At 55.8% G+C, this 8,551-nt stretch overlaps 1 long non-coding RNA gene across 2 annotated transcripts; it reads left to right on the top strand.

The window, feature by feature from the left end:
* LOC102160975 lies at positions 6,261-8,050 on the top strand. Of its 2 annotated transcripts, none has more exons than XR_001309221.2 (2): positions 6,261-7,110; positions 7,738-8,050. It is a non-coding gene; the product is annotated as an uncharacterized LOC102160975 (long non-coding RNA). The 2 variants fall into 2 exon arrangements; XR_303919.3 differs by having other exon boundaries at positions 6,287-7,080.

The raw sequence follows: 8,551 nt of genomic DNA, 5'->3' as shown, positions 1-8,551 counted from the left end.
CGAAGCTCTTAGACGGGCGGCCGGCTGAGCAGGCGGAGACAGGCCATCCGATGCTGCCTCTCACCCTACCCATCACCACGAAAAGAGCCACAAGGGCCGGCAGGCCTTTTTAGACTTTGGAGACAACCCACCCCACATCTGAATCTACTCCTTCAAACCATCTAAAGGCTTCCTGTTTTAAGTGGGTGGGCCCCAGAAAGAGAGGAGACTCTGCAGCAGGTTCAGGCTGCAGGGCAGGTGGCTTGACCCCCTGGGCCTTATCACCCAGCAGATTCCATGAGTCTTGAAACGTCTGTGCCAAATCAGGACACCGTGGGGAGGGCAGCGACAGGGGGCTCCCAAGCACAGACCTCCAGGATTTTGGAGCAATTCTACATTGCCTTCTGCAGATAACTATTCTGCTTCAGAGAGACAGCCTTTAGCTTGCTACAGGGCCTTCGGCAGAGACTGAATGCCTAACCATGGGATCCCGGGTGACCATGTGGCCTGAGCGTCCCACCATGAATGGGCGCTGTCTGACCCACAGAGCCAGCAATGCAACATCAAACAGAATGCACAGGAGCCCTGACACCAGCAGGGCCATCGAGCTGGGCACCAGATGAGACTGGTGGGATCAGTTGGGCACACTGTGAAAGACCTGGCCCCCAAACTCTACCCTACTATGTCCTGAAGCAGCCTCTGTGGCCCAGGTTTGGGATAGAAGGAACTTCCCACGAGAGAGGTGGTCAGCAAGCTGCTGGGAGGGCATCAAGGACTCACTAGTGAGCCGATGGGCTGAGTTCCCACCATCACATGACGGTACAGGCGTCACTTGGTTACATTCCTCCCCCTCCGCTTGGGAGAAGCACATGGCCACGTCCTTAAAGGTCACCACACCTGCCATAATGGGCTCAGCGGATCCTTGGGGTGGGCAGAAAAACCAACCAAAGCATGGACAGATGGCCACATCCAGGCCCTTGACCTGGAAAGGCCCATCGTATCTCCCACCGATGTCAGACTCCTGAGGCCCCAGGCACCCCCAACACACCTTCTTCCCCAGATCCCCACCTTGGGGGGGATGCCGAGTCCCACTGCCACTGCTGCCTCTCTCAGACGTTATTTTTGGACTCTGCGTCCAGCCCACAGCAACCTCAGGCAGATGACCAGATGGTGCCCCCCTCCGGTCCAGGCACCGAGGACCAGCCCCTCCCAGACACAACTCACCCTCACACACCACTGCCCCTTAGGCTCGAGTATCTGCTCCCAGGGCCCTTTGGTCTGCCCTCCTGCCCGTCAGGCACATAAAGTTCTCTGTGCCTGGCATGCTCAGAATTCCACACCCCAGCACATGCTCACCACTTCACGCCCTTCGCCATGCCTTGGCCTCTGCACATGCCACTCTGCATGTGATGCCCAGAGAGTGCCTGGCATAGCAACCACAGCTCGATCCTGCCAGTCCTCCACAAGCGCACAGCCAGGGTCAGCCGCCCCCACACCAGGCGCCCGGCACTGCAGACCCGCCCACCTGGCCCCCGCTCCTCATCAGCACTCAGCCACCCCGAACCGCAGTGGATCTCTGAGACCCCGGCCTTCCTTCACTCTGTCTTTGCACGAGCTGTCCCCTCCCCTGCCGCGACCTTCCTCTCTCCTCCTGAGGCACATTCAGAACCCAGCCCCCTGGGCTTGAGTCCCTACCTGTCTCCTAGGTCTGCTACTGAATCTGCAACCCAGCATGTAAAGCCCCCAGCCCCAGAGAGGGCAAATATAAAGACCTGGCAGGACCACAGATGGGGGATCAGCCCAACCCCAGGCCCACTGAGCCCTGTGTCCACCACTGCCACGCTCCCCTCAGGGCCCTTGGCCCCCTGTCACTCCCCTCTTCAGCTAGCCCTTTTGCTGCTGTTGTTGCTTTTTAGGGCCACACCCGCGGCATGTGGAGGTTCCCAGGCTAGGGTCAAAACATAGCTGTAGCCACTGGCCTACATCACAGCCACAGCCACGCAGGATCCTACGCCACAGCTCACAGCACCTTCAGATCCTTAACCCACGGAGCTGAGTGAGGCCAGGGATCGAACTAGCAGCCTCACGTTTCGTTTCTGCTGTGCCGCGACAGGAATTCCCTCTACATCTACTCTTGACGTGGGCCGAGTCTTCATGACAGCCTTAGTGACACCTACCACCACCTTCTCTCTCTTTTGTTGAGCCTGTATCATGTGCAAGTTCCCAGGCCAGGAATGGAATCTGTGCCACAGCAGTGACAAAGGCAGGTCCTTAACTGCTAGGCCACCAGGAAACTCCTACCACCACCTCCAAACTGCCTGGTCAGGACATCTGGTCCTCCTCAGGCCCCAGCCTCCTGCAGCCTGTCAGGGCCACCGTCCTTCCTCCATCCCACATTGATCCTAGCCCACTCTCCAACTGAGATCCTGCCAAATTCCAGAGTCGTGTGGCCTGGTGCCTACCCAGTGCGTCCATTCACGAGCACCCGAAAATATCAGGCATAAAATCTCCAAAGCCACACCCTAGATCGTCTCCCTAGAACCTGCTTCAGCCACCAACTTCCTCATCTCAGAGGATGAAACTTCCACCCACCAAGCGACTGAGTTCAAACACTCAGGCTCATCCTTGAGAGCTCACTGTCTCTCAGACTCACATCAGCACACTGGCCCTGTCCTACTGAAAGAAGACAGCCAGAGTCCAGGCACCTCTGCCTCCCCCACTGCAACCACCCATCACCAGCAGCCTCCTCACAGGCCTTCTGCAGGCAGTCGCCCTCCGGTGTCATGTCCCCTCCCACCTCTGCCAGAAACCCTCCTTGGCTCCCAGCATCCTCAGAACAGGGGCCTGGATTCATTCCAGGCCTGACTCCTGCTCCCTGCTCACTGTTCTCACCAAACATAAGTGAGACCTACGTTCCCGGAACACTCCCAGCTCAGCCTTACGGCCAAGCACTTGCACACTGAAAACCAACAGAACCCTGTGGGGCTCCTGGGCAAGGAAGCCTTTCGGGTCTCCAGTTTCTTGCTTGTAAGGACTGGGCTTCAGCCTCCACGACCTTCCCTGCATTTCAAAGGACAGGTTCGAATAGTTGCTAATTATGGGAAGGGAGGGAGTGAAGAGAAAAGGGTGGAGCAGTCAAGAAATGGGAGAACAGGAGGTTCCCAAGCGGCGCAACGAACAGAAGATCTGGCATTGCTGCAGCTGTGGCGCAGGTCGCAAATGCAGGGTGGATTCCATCCCAGGCCCGAGAACTTCCACATGCCGCGGGTGTGGCAGAGAAGAAAGGACGGAAGGAAGGAAGGAAAGAAGGAAAAAAATTAAAATAAAAAAGAAACAATAATGTACACTTGGGGCAGGGTCCTGGTTCCCCCTCGAGGAAAACACATAACAGTATCTTTGAACTCTTCTGCAGCGCTAACAAGCCCCCCAGAGGAAGTAAGATGTTAGGTATGAAGTACTCTTTCTTGCAGAGAAAAGCTCACAGTTTGATAACCTGGAGAACCACAGAAACTCCTCAGGAGACCCCCCGAGGCCAGATTAAAGGAATACAGACCCTGCACAAAGTCGAATCCTTCTCAACAATCCCGCTCTTGAACCACTGCCGTAAAACTCCTCACCAAATCCTCCTGGGCAGGACACACAGTTTTGAGGGCTCAGCCCACCGGGTTCCCCCCTTGCTCGACCAAACAATAAAACTGGTCGTTTCTTCTTCACCCCAAACCCTGAGTTTCGGCAGCAGCACCTTCCACGTCATGTCCCCTTGACTGAGAGATGGGAACCCTCTGCGTAACCCGACTGCGATTCAGGGTTCGGACCAGATGCGACGGCAAGAAGGAAGGGTCTCCGGACACCAACGTCCCCACATGGAGGCCGAGCAGGGAGGGAGGCCCCCGGGGACCCTCTACTCACCTTCGCCGGCCCAACATCACCGCCGCCGTCGGGCCAAAACTGGACCCTGAAAGGCAGCGATCTCCGCCGAGGGATGGGTGGCCACGGGCTGACGGGGGCAGTCTGGGCCTCAGTCCTCAAGCCCTCCTGTGTAAAATGCCCACAAGGCCCGGGAGGACCGAGGCCGGGTGTGAGGCAGCCGGTCCCACAGTCGGGACCGCGAGTCTCAGGCACCAGCGAAGACGCGGCAGGACGCCAGCGCGCCAGCTTCCCTGCGCCGGGAACTACGTTACCCAGAAGACACCGCGCAATGAGGGTCTGGCCAATGAGAGCCCAAGACGTGAGCGTTTCTAGGCGGGAGGCTGGGCGGGGCTTCTCCCGGCGGCCCTGGCGGTGGTTCCTTTGATGCCGTTTGTAGTTGCCTTTAGTCAGAAGGACCTGGTCGCGCGGGCTCCCTGAGCCGACCGACCCTGCACGAGAGTGGAGCGGGTCCCAGCACGCCCTGTATGCACCGCGGGCGAATGTCCAGCCTCCTGGAGCCTAGGGTCCCAGCCCCGCAGGGGTGTGTCGGGGGGCGTCAAGGCTGAGGCAGACGGGTGCCCGTAGCCGCCCCGGATGCGTCGCCCTTGACGTTGAGCAACTGGGAACCAAGGGCCCGGGGACCTGAGCAGGAGGATGAGGTGTCGAGAGCATCAGCAGTTGGCTGTGGGCAGAGATGTGGACTCCCTAGGGCCTGGGCTCTTTCTCTTTTTCCGTCTTTTTTTAGGTCTGCACCGGAGGCGTATGGAAGTTCCCAGGCCCTGGGGAAATCGGTCAAATCGGAACAGTCGCTGCTTACCGGGCCCAGACGCAGCCACAGCAACGCGGATCCTACAGCACAGCTCGAAGCAATGCTGGATCCTTAACCCACTGAGGGAGGCCAGGGATCGAACCTGCGTCCTCATGGATGCTAGCCGGGTTCGATACTGCTGAGCCAGGACAGGCATTCCTGGGCTGTTTTGTCTCGGGCAACTGGGGCCTCGGCAATGCCTTTTGCAGAACCTCCTGAGAACAGACGCTGAAAACTCGCTCTATACCTGCAGGCTTACAGGAAGGCCTTTGATGAGAAGAAACCCTTCTTTACTACTGAGGAATTCACAATGGAACAAAATCCCGTGTGTGTAAGGAGTGTAGAGAAACCTTTAGTCATAATATCGCCGAAGTCTGCAGCAGCAAGTTCACACCAGAGTTTTACTCAGACAACAGCTGGGGAAAGCCTTCAGTCAAAAATGCCCGTCGTATATGTTCCCATCCTAGCTCAACTGTAGCAAATCCAACTAGTATCCATGAGGATGCTGGTTCGATCCCTGGCATCAGTGGGTTAAGGATCTGCCATTCATTGTGGCTGTGGTATAGGCCAGCAGCTACAGCTTCAATTTCACCCCTAGCCTGGAAACTAAGCATATGCCCTAAAAAGACACACACGCACACACACAAAATGCCCCACATCTGTCTTCTTATAGGAGCTCGTAAAGTTCTCATCTTGTGAGTGCAGCCAATGTACAAAACTACAATTTTGTCTTTTCTGGAATTCGAATAAATGGACTCCATAATTTTTTCTTGGCTTCTTTCACTTACCTCCAGGCTTCCCTCCCCGCCATGTGTTGCATATACATCATAAATTCTTTGCTTCTGATGATTTAAAGGAGTCCATTTTATGGACGCACCACATTGTATTTATCCACCATGGTAATGGATAGTGGAGTTGTTTCCACTATTTATTTCGAATAGAGTGGCTACGAATACTTGCATACAACCCTGTGAACACCGTTTTCATTTCATTTGGGTGCGGCCCTAAAAGGACCAAAGAAAAAAGTCTGGAGTAATTTAAGCCAGGGCTCAGCAGATTACAGCCTTTGGGCCAAGTTTAGGCCATTGTCTGCTTCCGTCCCATCTCCAAAATGAGAATAGTTTTTATGCTTTTTAGAGATTGAAAAAATCAAAAGAATGCTATTGTGTAACATAAAAGTTGCATGAAATTCAGATTTCCAGGCCAGGATAGGCAAACCCATAGAGATAAAACATAGACTAACAGTTGCCAGGGGTTGAGAGAAAGGAGAGATGAGACGTGCCTCTGAAGGGTATGAGATTTATTTTTGAAAATATTCTGCAATTAAATAGCGGTGATGGTTGCACAACTCTGAGATCATATTAATAACCCAACGAACTGTACATGCTAAATGGGCAAATTGTGCAGTGTGTAAATTATATTTTAAGAAAATTGTTATTAAAAATAAAAATGAGCAGGGGTTCCCTTGTGGTGCAGTGGGTTAAAGATCTGACATTGTTACTGCAGTGGCTTGGGTTGCAGCTTGGGCAGGGGTTTGATCTCTGGCCGGGAACTTCCACATGCCGCGAGTGAGGCCAAAAATAAAATAAATAAACAGGAATGCAAATTTTAAAACCAAAAATTTTTAAATACAAACTAAGATTTCTGGAAGATTCCTTGGAAAAGTCTCATACCCAACGAGGAGTTATGTATGGTCATTAGAGTGGAAGCATCCATGCCCCAGAGAGGGACACGGGTCTCTCCTGGTCTCTCTGGCCCCAAGACTCCTGTGAGAGCGATCGGACAGGGGAAGCCCAGCTTAGGGGGACAAGCCCAGCTCTGTCCTCTCAAGGTGTGCCCCTGGGGGGGGACGCTCCCCATCCGAGCCTGTTTCACTCTTGGAACTGAGGATCCGCGGACTTGCGAGGTATGCCAGGGGTTGGGGTTAGGGTTCGAGAGAGCGCAACAGTCACTGCACCAGGGGTTTTTCTTTGTAATCTTATCGCATCTCCCTTAAAATGTACTCATAACTAGATGAGCACGAACGGCTGCAAGGCCCGGGACCTGCCGATACAGAGCGCGGAGCGGGGCGCAGAGCAGAAGCGCCAGCAGTGTGATGACAATCGGATCGATTCCGCACCTCCCAGCCCGGTAGCTGCGTTGCTCCGACGCTCTCCTGCAGTCGTCGTGGCAGCTCTGGCTCCGGGTCCCCGATTGGTCACAGCCCTTTGGGCGCAGCCCCAGTTCCTCCCTCTAGTCTGAGGCCGGAACACTCTGCCCGCGCAGCTCTGATGCGCCCCGGCAGAAGGCGGGCAAAATCGCCACAGCAACGCTGGCTTCAGGCTTCCAACTGGGTACCCGTGTCGGTCGCCTTTGCTGCTCCCGAACCAGGCCCTGGCGGAGGGGTAAGATGCGGTCAACGCCGCGGAGATGAGGTGAAAATGTGCCAGAGTTCCCTCGGTGGCGCGGTGGTTAAGGATCCGACTTGCCTCCGTGGAGGCGCCGGTTCCTTTCCCACCCAGCCCAGCGGGTTAAGGATCGGGCGTTGCTGCCGCGCGGTTCAGAGTCGATCCCTGGCCTGGGAACTTCCATTCGGCGCGGGTGCGGCGGGTGCAGCTGGAAAGAAAGAGAAAGAACGAAAGAAAGAGAGAGAGAAAGAGAAAGAAGGGATAAAAGAAAGAGAGAGGAAGAGAGGAAAGGAAAAGATAAAGAGAGAGGAAGAGAGAGAGAGGGAAAGAGATAAAGAGAGAAAAGGGCCAAGTGCAGTGCCGGCCACGCCCCCAGCCCTCATCGCGGCCTCCGATTGGTCCGCCTCGAGGGCCGCCTCCGCAGTTTCCCCCTGGCCTGGACCCGCGCGGAGGCTGGCGAGCAGCAAAGGACGGAGAAATTGGAGGACAGAGAGAGATGTGGCTGCGGGAGGAAGGAAAAGCCTCCCAGCCAAGGGGGTCGAGTCGAGGAGGGGTGTTTTGCAGAAAGCTCTCTGGTCCCTGTTCGAATCCACGCCCTGCCCAGCACCTTGGCCTCAGTTTCCCCATCTGTAAGCTGGACACTTGCATTTCCAGGATCCAACGAGTGTTCCCTTGGCCTGAATACAAGAGGGTGCCCCGACGGGTGAGCAGAGGCCCCCTTCCGAGGAGAGCCTGGTTGGATCCTGGTGCAGTAGAGCTTCCGGGGGAAGAAGAGAACTGGGGGAGGGCCTGGAAAATGTTGGGGGAGCTGGGGGCGCCACGAGTGTGGAGGGAGGCAGTGTTGACTGGATGATGGCTCTTAGCCCTCCGGACATCATCAGCCATGCGACGTCCCTTGTTCCCAAAGTACCCCCGGTGTGCCCTTGGTATGCAGCAGGCACTCAATAAATACTTGTGAATGAACGAATTCTTCCTGTAAGTAATTTATTTTCTCCTGCTTTGCAGAAGAGAGAACTAAAATCTGGCCGGTAAAGGAGGCCTCCCTGGCACCTTGCCAGGTCCTGCGGCTGACACACCCCCAACCCGCCATGTTCACAGCCATAGGGACCATGAGGAGGAGAAGCCCTGGCAGGTGTAGGGGTGCATCCAGCAGGGATGGAGTGGGCAGAGGGAGGCGGGGAGGGCACAGCTCCAGGTGGCGGGAGGCTGGAAGGCAAGTGTGGGGAGAATCCCCATGTGATCCAGGCCCCAGAGTGGTTTTAGGCATCCCGTTTGTTCATGGGCAGTGGGCGGGTAGACACAGAGGTAGCAATTGGCAGACAGGGACGCTCAGCAGCCCCTGGGCTCTGTCATCAGCCTCATTTTATGGGAAGAGAGACTGAGGCCTCAGGCTCCTAGCTGGCAGGGTGGAGAAGCAGCCCTTCCCCAGAGTCCCGAGGAGGAAGTGAGTTAGGGCAGGGAGAAGCCA

Source organism: Sus scrofa, chromosome 6 (genome assembly GCF_000003025.6).
Source record: "Sus scrofa isolate TJ Tabasco breed Duroc chromosome 6, Sscrofa11.1, whole genome shotgun sequence".
In the NCBI taxonomy this organism is placed as follows: Eukaryota; Metazoa; Chordata; class Mammalia; order Artiodactyla; family Suidae; genus Sus; species Sus scrofa.
This window is presented reverse-complemented; position numbering and strand designations above follow the sequence as displayed.